The sequence below is a fragment of the Euprymna scolopes genome, chromosome 20, assembly GCF_053919585.1.
Source record: "Euprymna scolopes isolate OS-2025 chromosome 20, ASM5391958v1, whole genome shotgun sequence".
NCBI classification, from domain to species: domain Eukaryota; kingdom Metazoa; phylum Mollusca; class Cephalopoda; order Sepiida; family Sepiolidae; genus Euprymna; species Euprymna scolopes.
The window spans coordinates 38,361,030-38,374,120 of NC_136501.1; the positions used below are offsets into that span (position 1 = coordinate 38,361,030).

Sequence of the window (13,091 nt, forward strand, 5' to 3'; positions counted from 1 at the left end):
CTCCATAAGATAATGAATAATAAAAACGGCTGAAATATTAAGGAAAATCCTTGAATGCTGAGAATAGTACAAGAATACAATATAACGAAGAAGCGTTACAGGGAATGAAGAACACCGAAGCTGCCTATCTACAAGTTCTACACCCTCCCAACCACGCATCCCCTCCCATTGTCTCATCACCGTTCCTCCCAATAGAAAAGTGGGTACTCTTGCATAATTTGACCCGAATTCTCGTGAATTCCCGTCAAACATGGATCGGGCGAGACCGGCAATTATCGGTGTCAGCCGAGCGCGTCGTAATAGACGCAGACTAATGAAAAAAACAAAACAAACCGGAAGAAATATCAAAAATACAAATGCGAATAATCAAAAATAAAAAAAATAAAAAACTACCTTGAAAAATGAAAATATGTTTATTTCACTTTAGTATTTAATTTTTTTTTTTTTTTTGCAAAATATTTATCAACAGAAAGTTTGTTTTTTTTTCTCCAAGAAAAGATTTTTTAACCGTATAATTGTTAGGTGTAAGTACAAGTTTTTTTGTTTTGTTTTGTTTTGTAACTGTATTTAAATTTTTTTTTTTTTTTTCAAGACTTGTTGTTCAGTCAAGTTCTTTTGATGGCACTGTTCATTTGTACATCTCCAGGAGAAACCATCCTTTACACACGATCTTTTTTAAAGTAAACATTTGTGTTTTTGCACCTCATTTTTGGGGGACAGCAATTTCTTCTTCTGACAATATGAGATTGTCTGCATCGATATTTTCATTTCATTTTCTAACATGTATAGATTTATTTTCTTGCCTGTCATTTTCCTGTTTGGCGAGTTTGAAAATATATTTATTTGTCAGCTTTTCTTTCTTTTTTTTTGTTGGTTTAGTCGCTTTCTTCCAATTCGAATGTCGTCTGCTTCCATTTAGATAGCGCTTTTTCATTAGCTAATCAAACTCCCAAAAATTAAATTAAAAAAAATAATAGTAAATAAGTAATTAATCAGAAAATAAAAAGTCCCCCCGCCCCCTTAATATCACCTTAAAAATTACTAAAAACATAACAGAAAAAAAATTAAATAAATAAAATAAAAAGTCGAGTCAGCGTTTCAACATTTTTAAACAACGCTCGACTGACACTGATGATTGCCGATCTCGCCCGATCCATGCTTGACGGGAATTCACAAGAATTCGGGTCAAATTATGCAAGAGTGCCGAAAAGTGATACCAAAGAGCCGAGAAGGATCAAGGAGGATGGAAAGACCGAGGAGAGAGCACTGACCAGACCTCCACTAGACAAGCGCGAAGAGAACTGAGACCTTGGGGAGGCTTAGTACCACTAAAATTCCAGTATAGACCAATGGCCACTGCTAGCGAGAAATCAATGGTAAGGGGCTGTTGCGATGTCGCAAATTTATTTGCAAATGCTATCGAATAGGATGGAGAGAGTTGAACGTCTGGGGAAACTTGTTGTCAATCAGCTTCCAGAGAACACCACAGGTTTCCAATCAGATCGTTTGTTGACTTGTGTGAAAGCTACAATTGAACCAATAATAATAATAATAATAACAACAACAATAATAACAATAATAATAACAGTAACGTCCGTTTTACAAGCTGGCATGCGTTAGGCAGCTTTAAGAAATTGACTTCCAAAGTAATGAAGTTTTTATCCTTTGTTTTTCTCAAGTACATTTTTATCACTTACTCCACCCCTCCCCATGTTTTGTTAGATCTTCCTCCGTGAGGTCGCAGGTTCACTGTTACCTAAACTGTTCTGCATCTACTAACCCTAACAACGCTCATCCATTCTTTCAATATGGCCATACCATCAAAGTCTCCTTTTTTTGTTGTTTTTTTACATGGGGGGGGGGTCACCACATATCAAGGCCCGGAGGCCACTCAGGGATAAGGGTTATTGCGTGTACAGTAATGAATGAGATAGTATTGTAGTAATCATTAGTATTGGAGATTTGATAGAGTGTCTTACGTAAGGGGCCGGTTTATCAAGAATTTGTTTATTGACAGTAGTTTCAGCCAGACGGGTGTTTCTTGTGAAAGATTGGCGAGAGGGGACGAGAGATTGGAGCTCAGACGAGCACTTGCCATGGAAATAACGATAAAACAAAGACAGGCTCGAAACGTCTCTTCTGTGGGAGAGAGGCTGCAGGGAAGAGAAAGGGGCATCCCCACTAAACCACGAAGTCTATTTTATACTCTGTCAAGGCAGGATAGGCTGTTTTTAACAGCTCCTGCCCAGATGTGGCATCAGTACTCCATCCTTGGACGTACTTGCTGTTCTGCGCATATTCCTCTATACTGACTTAAAGACCTTCCTCTGAACTCATCATAACTAAGTCTGTCTTTAATACTCACATTAAATATCCGTTGTATCTTTCTTACATTGTACTGTAGTCGCCAATCTTCTTTAAGGGTGTTGCTACATTTTAACACCTGGACCCAACACGTTGTGTCTGAGACAGTCGCAAGGAAGCAAACAAAAGGAAGAAATTTGACTGAGATTTTCAAGTTGAAATGAGATGCATTTAATCATGGCTCTTCCAAAATAACGCATTGCCTCGGGTTTTAAAAGTCTCTTAGTTTATCTCATCTGCCAGGTAGTTTAGTAAAACCGTGCCCGACTGACACAACTTAAAAGTCTCTTGTCGCCACCATGGAGCCACATGTCCATCTCAACCGGTTTTGTTTTTTGTTCTCCTTTCCACATGATGCATTTTTTTATCTTTCTTTTTCTTCTCTTACTACACTATGACATCATTTCACACACTGGCTCGATCATTTGTATATGTGTCATGCAGTTCCTGCTACCAACACTAACGGCCCAGTTACAATAGTATTTCTCTTCATACAACACATACCCTCAACCCTCACTGGCCAGGTTTCACTTCTATACATCACATCATTGCATACATATTTTCTTTGGTCAACAGTGTTCCGTTGGTTATTAAAAAAAAATAGTTATTACTAATATCATTAAGTACAATCCTTTTGAAGTTTTTTCAGTAATCCAAAGTAAGTATCTGGCATAAACGATGCCTTTTTTTTGAGTTGAAATATTTTGAGCATAATCGATTTCAGTCTTAATCTCAAACTATATATTTTGGCTTAAGCCATATTTTACTAAAAACAAAACGTAACATTAAAAACAGTTTCATAGTACACATACTCGTAAAGCTGCAGGCTTAGATAACATACCTCCTGAAGTATGTAGGACAAGTGGTTTTAATGACATACTTCTTGATTCATGCAATTCTGTATATAATCAAAAAATTATTAATATATGGAGGGAAGGATGCATACTTCCCTTCCCCAAGAAGGGTGACCTAAGCATACCAAGCAACTACAGAGGAATAACACTCACTCCAATTGCAGCAAAAATCTACAATGCCATGCTTCTCAACCGTATCCAACCAAAGATCGAAGAAGTGCTCAGGAAGAACCAAAATGGATTTAGAAAGAATCGTTCTACTACTAGTCAAATATTTACTGTTAGGAGACTGATTGAAGGATTCAAAGCAAAAAACATTGAAACAGTCATGATCTTTGTAGATTTCTCCAAAGCATTCGACTCAGTACATAGAGGAAAAATCGCCGGCATATTAAAAGCATATGGCATTTCAAATAAAGTCATTAATGCTATCATGATACTATATGAGCACACTCGAGCAATGGTCAGGTCCTCAGATGGGGGACACTAAATTTTTTGACATCCGCACTGAGGTTCTACAAGGAGATACTCTTTCCCCTTTCCTTTTCATTGTCTGTCTTGACTCTGTACTTTGCACCTCTGTTGATATACACAACATGCTAGGCTTCACCCTAAATGAATCCAGAAACAGACGTCATCAATCAGCACACATAACTGATGCAGATTACGCAGACGATATTGCTTTGTTCGCGAACAACACTGCTGATGTGCAAACACTGTTATGTAAGCTGGAAAAGTCTGCAAATGACATTGGTCTCCACATAAATGCGACAAAGTTTATGACTTTCAATGTGAAAAGAGAGATCAGGGCTTTGGTTGGATCAACACTGAAAGAAGTTGCTGAGTTTACGTATCTGGGCAGCAACATAGTTTCCAGAGAGAGAGATATCAGAATTCGCATCTCAAAAGCATGGACCGCATTGGATGGGCTACATTCAGTATGGACTTCGGGACTGGCTGACAAAATGAAAAGGCAGTTCTTCAGGGCAGTGGTAGAGTCTGTCCTTGTTTATGGTGCTACAACCTGAACACTCACCAAAAGATTGGAAAGAAAACTAGACGGCACATACAACCGTATGCTAAGAACACTATTAAATATATCTTGGCAAAATCATCCCACGAAGCAGCAACTTTATGGCAACCTACCTGCCATATCTAATACCATCAGAGAAAGATGCCTACAATTTGCCGGTCATTGTCTGAGGAGTAAACATGAATTGGTGAGTGATGTATTGCTATGGACTCCACGACACGGACGCGCAAGCAGAGGACGAGCTAGATCCACGTACATCCAACAAATAGCACACAGCGCCAACTGTAAACCTGAAGATCTGAGGCAACTGATGGAAGACAGAAAACTCTGGAGAGGAAGAATCACATTGGTCTGGGCAAGGAGCCCGTCATGATGATGATGATGATGATGGTACACATGAAATGATGAAATGAAAACAATGCTGAAAAATTATAATCTCCATCTTTATAAAGAATTCGAAAAAAAAAAAGGCTAGCTAAGGAAGAATGCTAACTTAAGGTTTATTTTAAAATGTTCTTATTCGAACAGCAAGAAAAATGATCCAATTTCTTTGAAAGACAGATGCAAATTGATGGTAAATTTTAAAGTCGGTTTTTAAAAACCTGACTCCCTAATGATGAAATTGATTTTAAAAACAGTGCTGAAACTTTGACTACACGACACCAAGTTCCCACAAAAAATTGTAAGTTCTTGACTTTGACTCCGCACCATTGGCCTTTAATTGGCTAATAGATGACCTGTGATCCATCATCCACTGTGCTTGGTTATCCCAAATCTTTTTGTTGAACAACACCATCCTTTAGTTACATCATCCACTGGATGATGTTCCTATTTACTTGATTCCACACGAGGGCAGAGTTAGACACAAGGTCAGTTTTTAATGTGGGGTAATCAAGCTCCCCCAAAGGGGCATTCTGGTTTGGAACAAAAATAAAAATTGCCTCAATCTCGAAGGATTTCTCCTCCCCTGATCGGGGTCAGAAAAGGTGACGTGTAGTATCCTTCTGTTAGTTCAGCATTTATGACATCAGAAAAGATCTATTCAAAATTTCTTTTAGAGGATGACGTCATCATCCCTCTGTTATACTTTCCCTTTGTTTACCGAATGTAAGTAGATGACTTCATCTATTTGTGTGCACCAAGACTAACGAATAAGATAACAAACAAAATTTACATAGGCTTGTGGTGCACTAGATCCTCTGGGTCCTGCCAATATATATATATATATATATATGTATATATGTATGTATATGTATATATATGTATATGTATATATGTTTTTTTATTATTACAACCTCAAGTGTATTAACTTAATTAATTACAAATTGTTTCAATAGACATATATATATATATATATATATATATATATATATATATGCATATGTATATATATATATATGATGATTGCAACGTCTTGTCAGACGAGTGCCACTCCCTCAGACACTTAAAGCCCATAAAGTATATATATATATATGTATATCCATACATGCATATGTATATGCATTAATGGTCTGGCAAAGCCACAGGTGAGACAATCGAAACAACAAAACAAGCTGGTCTGTAGGACACTACATGTACAAATGTAAGCAAATTTAGGCATATTTTATTGGTTTGAAAATATATTTTTTTTTACATATAGGTTCTTTACTAATTGTCCTGAAATTTTACATTGAATAGAACCTATATATAAAAAAAAAACTATATATATATATATATATATATATATATATATATATATATATATATATAGATAGATAGATAGATAGATAGATAGATAGATCTTCAAAAAGCCTACAAGTTTTCATATAGTTTCGTCCCATAGAACCAAAGATATGAGAATTTCAATATTCTATTTGGCTACCAGTATATATATATATATATATATATATATATATATATATATATATATATATATATATATATATATACACGAAATATATGAGTATATATATATATATATATATATATATATATATATATATATATATATATATATATATAACTACTTCATTTACTCACATAAACCTAATATACGAAAGTATAGATTTATGCGTAAACTTTAAGTATTTACTTCAAAAGTGCTCAATACGTAGGTAGAGCTAGTTAGTAATTTATAAAATATATATGGCGATTAAGCTACACTGAATATTCTGCGTTTCATCCACTATAGGATTCGTCAGGCTTATGCGCATAAGCCTGACGAATCCTATAGTGGATGAAACGCAGAATATTCAGTGTAGCTTAATCGCCATATATATTTTATAAATTACTATATATATATATATATATATATATATATATATATATATATATATAGATAGATAGATAGATAGATAGATAGATAGATAAATATACCACCGTTTTTGGTAATTTTATAAGTTGCAAGTCTCAGCGACTATTGATCAGAATTTAACAAATGAAGGCTCGTTGGAAAAGTAATGGACTGAATTGTATAGTGGGCTATGTGACATTTGCCCTTAAGGTCGCACAAGGGTATCATCCATCATCCATAGCTTTTTTTTAGTCCATCTTTTTTACAGTCATAAATTGTTTCAATTATAGTCATTTGTTTTCCTAGTTTTGCATATGAATTACAAAATATCTGATATTTCTCCCAAATCTCTTACCTTGATGGAGGGGAGACTAAAACTTGCTGCTACGATTTCAAATGATCTGAATTAACAGCAAAGGGAGACTTGATTCCAAATATTTCTCATATGTTATATCACCTTCTTTGGTTTTCAGAATATTTTATGTCTCACCGGCCAAGGGAGACAATTCTCAGCAAATCAAGGGAGATACAATTCTCAGTAAATCATTTCTTTAAAAAAAAAAAAAAAGAACAGAACTATTATCATCTGGAGATATAAGTCAGTGGTAGCATATTCGACTACAGATCGAATAGTCTCCAGTTTAAGCCCCCCATTTTTTAAAAATATTTCTTAATTTTTTTCTTAATGAGTGTTCAATTTACAATAAACAAAGAGGTGCCATTTAAAATTACCGCAAGTCATTTCTTCGTTTGCATATTTTAAAACTAAATATTAATTAGAAGTGACCTTTTCGGAGCATTCATCATCAAATCCAAATATCAGCTGAGGTGATAAATAATCACAGACGGAATTTGATGAACGAAATTATCATTTTTTATTTTTTATTTTTGTTTTGTGGCAAATTATTCCTCGTAATATGTAATATTTAAGAGAGGATTGACTCTATAATAATACATATGCAATCTGCATAAATTAAGATATCATGTTTAGGTCGCCTATTCTAGACCTCTCCCATGATCTGGGTTAGTAGCACTGTCCCTTAAAAGGGCTGCTCAGTTGCAAAAAGCCCCACCAAAACTGTCCCTCAAAACAAACAGCGATGTTAAGATAAGCTTTAAGCCGCCTGTGCAGATTCGTGACTATATTCTTTGAACTTGTTAAGTCTGTACACATCGTCTCGCATTCATCGCCACAGGACTTTTAAAGAAGAGATATCCGTACAAAATGATCTCAATGATAAATGCTTGTATGACACATGTATCACTCTCTGAGCATCCATAGTCAGAATTCAATGACAAGCAAGTTCAAGATAGCTGGTAACTGTATTAGCTGCAAGGGAGCACTAACTATTGAGAACTTCTTCCTCTGTAGATGTGGCGATTGTGATGGTGTTGCACATTGGATGTGATGTAGCATTTTAGTCCAGAGGGGAATTTCTGCAATCAATATATATATATATATATATATATATATATATATATATATATATATATATATATATACACAAAAATTCAATGGATCTTGTTTATCATCACCCTGCACATTAGATGACGTCACAAAGAGATGACATTATCCATTTAAACTGACTTTGAAGAAATCAGACAAATCCTTTATCTCACAAGTCATCTCTTTGTGACGTCATCTAATGTGCATGGAGATGATAAACAAGATCCATTGAGTTTTTGTAATATATATATATATATATATATATATATATATATATATATATATAGAAAATAAAAAAGGAACAAACCGTATTATGTGTTCACCAACGTTTCGTCTTTATTTCGAGACTTCCTCTGGGTGAAATAAAGACGAAACGTTGGTGAACACATAATACGGTTTGTTCCTTTTTATTTTCTCTATTTTGTCGGAATACTATTTCCATTATTTTCATCATATATATATATATATATAAGAGCAAATAGCTAATAAAATATGTTAAAAAAACACTCTGAAAAAGAGTTAAAAACATATTTAATTTGAAAAGGAAACACTAAATAAGTGGATAGTCTTTAATCTGCAGAGTTTCGAAGAAATACTTTCCTTCTCATCAGAGGGTAGGATTTAGCAAAATGCAGGATTGGATTTTGCTTGCAAAAGTATTTGATGAAACTACAAGTAAGTCATAGACCTTACTTGATAAAAAAAGTGAAGCAGAGGGAATAGGGTGAAGAAAAAAAAAAGTAATTTCACATGAATGGATAATCTGGTGAAAGGTAAAGTATCCAATGACAGTAAAATCCAAAAATGCAAATCCAAGAAAGTTAGTTAAATTTCCATTCGCACAAGTAAAATCCAAGGGAATCGCGTACTTGGAAGATGGTTCAAAATAATCCAAAAGGCCAAAATCCGTGGAATAATTTACAAATAGGTACAAGGAAAGGGGGAAAGAATTCCAATAATATTATTAAAAGAAAACTAAGATATGCATTAGACTTGGCTGCCAAGGCAAGGTGTAATTAAGAAAAATGAGTGAAGAAGAAGAGAAAAAAAAATTGAATGGTGATTGAATTAAATAGAAAATAGAAAAACCAATGTCAAAATGACCCAGACAAGAAGATGTTAAAAAGCGCCAAAAATATAGGGCAAAAAAGAGGTCAATTGAAATGTACAAGCTATAACTTAAGAAAATATCAGCAGGAGTGATTAAAAGACACCAAATGAAATGAAAAAATAAAATATGGAAAAAAAATTTTTAAAGCGAGAGGATGGCCGATATCTGAAAATTCTGGATAAGGCAAGTAAGTATGTAATTAAATGCATATAGTAAAATATAAGTAAATATACATATATGATATGTGTAGGTTGTGGGGTATATGGTTAGAAAAGAAGAAAAAAAAAAGAAACGTACCGGGCGTATCTGCATCGCTCTTTGGGAAAGAAGAAGGAAAGGATGGCCAGCGCATTTGTATACGCGAAGGGCATCTTGGGAAGGCAGAGCATGATGGGAGAAGCTATTTTTTTTCCTGTCTCTTCCTTTTTTTTCTAGATAGGAGGATATAAAAGCAGGGAAAAATTCCCTGGGGGAAGAGAGTGAAAAGAGTCGTGAACATCTTCTCTTGAAAAGAATTTTGTATTGCTGACGTTTGGATTGTGCGGTGTGACATTGGTGGCGAGAGGCCAGGTGTGGTCGATTGGAAAAGAAGAGGACAGAAACGTGCTGTTGTCGAGAGAGTGACTCACTCCTTCCCGAACCCCAGAACCGAATCCTGATTATAACCCTAGATAGGTAGATTGATATATTTGATAGATAGGAATATTTAAACACTAAAACGGAAATTGCAGATAAAAAACCGGCCAAACAAATAAGAAATAAAGAATTAAAATAAAGGATTATTAAGTTATAAAGTATTAAGAAATTATGTAAAATGCGATAATGTTATAGAAAAATTATATATATTTGAAAGGTTAAAGTAACAGATATGTAGTTTCAAAATTACCATAATTAAATTTGGATGTTTACAGAAAGAGATCAGTTCGTTTTTAGAATTTATTATATTGTTACTTTGAGGGGAAGTAATTATAGTTATAGCTTCGGTTATGCAGAGGCGACATGACTTAGAGCCTGGAGTATAAGACTTAACTTTTTTTTATGACAGTCCATTTGAGTGAGAGGGGGGTATTATTAGAATTAAGTTTTTTAATTAAAGTGGTTAGAGAAGTTCCTTGGTTATTATTAGAATTATGGTTGTTAAAAGAAGAAATGTGGTTTGATATTGTTTTCTTAATTAATGTTAAAGTAGCGCCGATATATGTATGTACTTTATTAAAAGCTCGAGGTCTGCAATTAATATTAATTTGCTGATTTGTATTAGGGAAATAGTTTGAATTTTGTTCATTGTGTTCGACAAAGGGTAGGACAATGATTGTACGAGGACTATTTTGGAGGGGATAATGAGTGTTGTTAGTGTTAGGATGGCTGTTAGGAGAAATATTATTATTCTCATTAATATTATTATTATTATTGCTAGTTGTATGATTGTAGATGGAGGGGCTGCTCAAGTAGTATATTGGATTAGTAACTATATCAGATGGAGGATAGGAAGGATAACTTGAAGATGAAATATTAGTGTCTGTTATGGGAGGATTGCGTGGGAGCTCAGTAATTGTGTATGAATATATAACATCGTTATGGATGCAATCATTATAAAGTGGGCAAGATGTTTGTTGTTACAATTACAATTAGTTTTGGGTTTAATTGGGAAAGGGATTTTTTGGGCTGATTTAATTTTATTGTTATTAGATGTTAAGATTCTTTGTGCTAAATTAGGCATTGTTGAATAAGAAATCCTTATTGAGTTTTTATTGAAAACAGAACTATATCTGTGTGAGTATTTGAAAGAGTTTTGTACAATGTCGAAGAATTCCTTAGGTATATTAGTTTTGACATTTATGCTAAATGGAGGATTAAACCAAATATTTTTCTTTCTTTTATTTTATATAGATAGATAGATAGATAGATAGATAGGTAGATAAATAGATAGATAGATAGAAAGGTAGTTATATAGATAAACATATAGATAGATATACATATTGATGACAGATCCTCACAAGGATAAAACACAGAAAATTCTTTGTAGCTTAATTGCCATATATATTTTCAAAACTTACTACCTAGCTCTTCTTACATATCGAGTACTGTCGAAGTAAATACTGAATATATATATATATATATATATATATATATATATATATATATATATATATATATATAATTTTATGTGGATACATAAGATAATAATAAATAGATAAAAATTCTTTGTCTAAGTTGAAAGTTATTTCTTGAAACAAAAAATGTGTGTCGTTCCCATTCATAGTCACAAATAAATAAATAAAAAATAGGGCATCAGATCTTTTATGAGTATGATTAAAAGACCTCGGTACCTATTTGAATAATTAGTAAGACATAAATTGGTCATAATTGAGTAAGAAAGGTTCTTTTAAAAATATGTATATTCTTTACAAACTTGTACTAATGACAATGTTACGATTATTATTTTTAAGACAATAGGTACTTTAGTCTGATTGGGACATTGGTAGACTTTGTCTGCAATTTGACCTTCTATTGTCATAGAATGCATGACAATTCTCTTTGTTATTACAGTTTCACTTAATATATATGTCTATTAGTGATCATAATTCAATGCATCTTTGTACTAATGAGTAATCTCTTCTCAAGGCCCAAAAGCAATTTGAGAATAAGAGTTAACAAGTTTGTAGGGTGGACGGTGACAACGCTATAAGGATTAGTAGCAATAACTCAGACTGAACCAAACTTGATTATTTAACATCAACAAGAATTTGTTTATATTACACTTGAAAACCAACATGTTTTAATCAGCTGGGAAGCATCTCCATGGTATTGTGTTCCACAGACGGGTAGTTCTAAGATAGAAACTTTTCTCATGGAAGTTCAGTTTAGTTTTAGGTACATGAAGGAAGAAAGTGGTCGTAGATAGACGCGTTTTTGTTGTGAATGTACTGCAGGAAGGAACTATAGATTTGAACTAAGTCAAGCAGTCTCATCAAATTTTTCTATTTTCACTGCTTCTTCATCCCTGGAATTTATAGGGTCATCCTTTCCAATCTATTTTCCGTGTGTGTGTCCTTTAAGTCCGAAGATAGTTTTATAGACCTTATTACAACGCACATAGGTTGTTTGGTAAAGTTTACAGATCACAAAGAAACATGATGTCCTCCTGATTTAGAATTTTATATCTAAACAGAAACTGAGTGAAACTGAAAGAAATATGAAACCATTATCTCTACTATTATATAAAAGTCACTTTGTGTGTGTGTGTGTGTGTGTGTGTGTGTGTGTGTGTGTGTGAATTCCTTCCTCATAGGTTCCGAAACGGCTGAGCTTATCCTTTGCAAATTTCACACAAAGGTAATTTACGTTTCTGAATTTTTGAGATGAGGATTGGTTATTCATATTATTTGGATTCATCGGACTACTGTTCTCATCTTGAGTGTGATTTTCACAACGTTTCGGTCGATATAACCTCCGACCTTCTTTAGGTGTATCTTGTCGAACTTGGAAATGTTTCTGTCCAACTCAGGAATTTGGACGGAATTTCAAGCAGAACACTTTATTTACTTCACAGGGGTAGCATGCTCTTGTTCCATCAGCCATGACTGGATAAAGGTCCTAAGTAATTTGCAATTGTATTTTTCTGAGGATTGAACCTTCAACCTTCAGGAGAATATCACTTTTTACAATTGATTTTTCCAAGTACTCTAACCATTGCGCCACGGGTCATTGTGGACAATTCTAGTACGAATGTTAGGAGCCTTAAACCTATTTTTATTTCTAGTTGTAAATATCATTATTTATTACTTATTATTACTATATATTAACGTATCTCTCTCTCTCTCTCTCTCTCTCTCTCTTTATATATATATATATATATATATATATATATAGGATGACCAAAAAAAAAACGGGCCCCAACTCTAATTAGGCCCCGTTTCTTAGTGTTTTGTCCGAATGAAATGAAACTTTGGTCATAACTAGCTTATTATATTCAAAACATCATATCAAAACACTACGGTCTTTGGCCT

General features: G+C 33.8%; 1 protein-coding gene across 4 annotated transcripts in view; it reads right to left on the reverse strand.

The window, feature by feature from the left end:
- The window catches only part of LOC145241395 (uncharacterized), a 585,324-nt gene that overhangs the window by 281,903 nt on the left and 290,330 nt on the right, over nt 1-13,091 (reverse strand). The window lies entirely within an intron of this gene.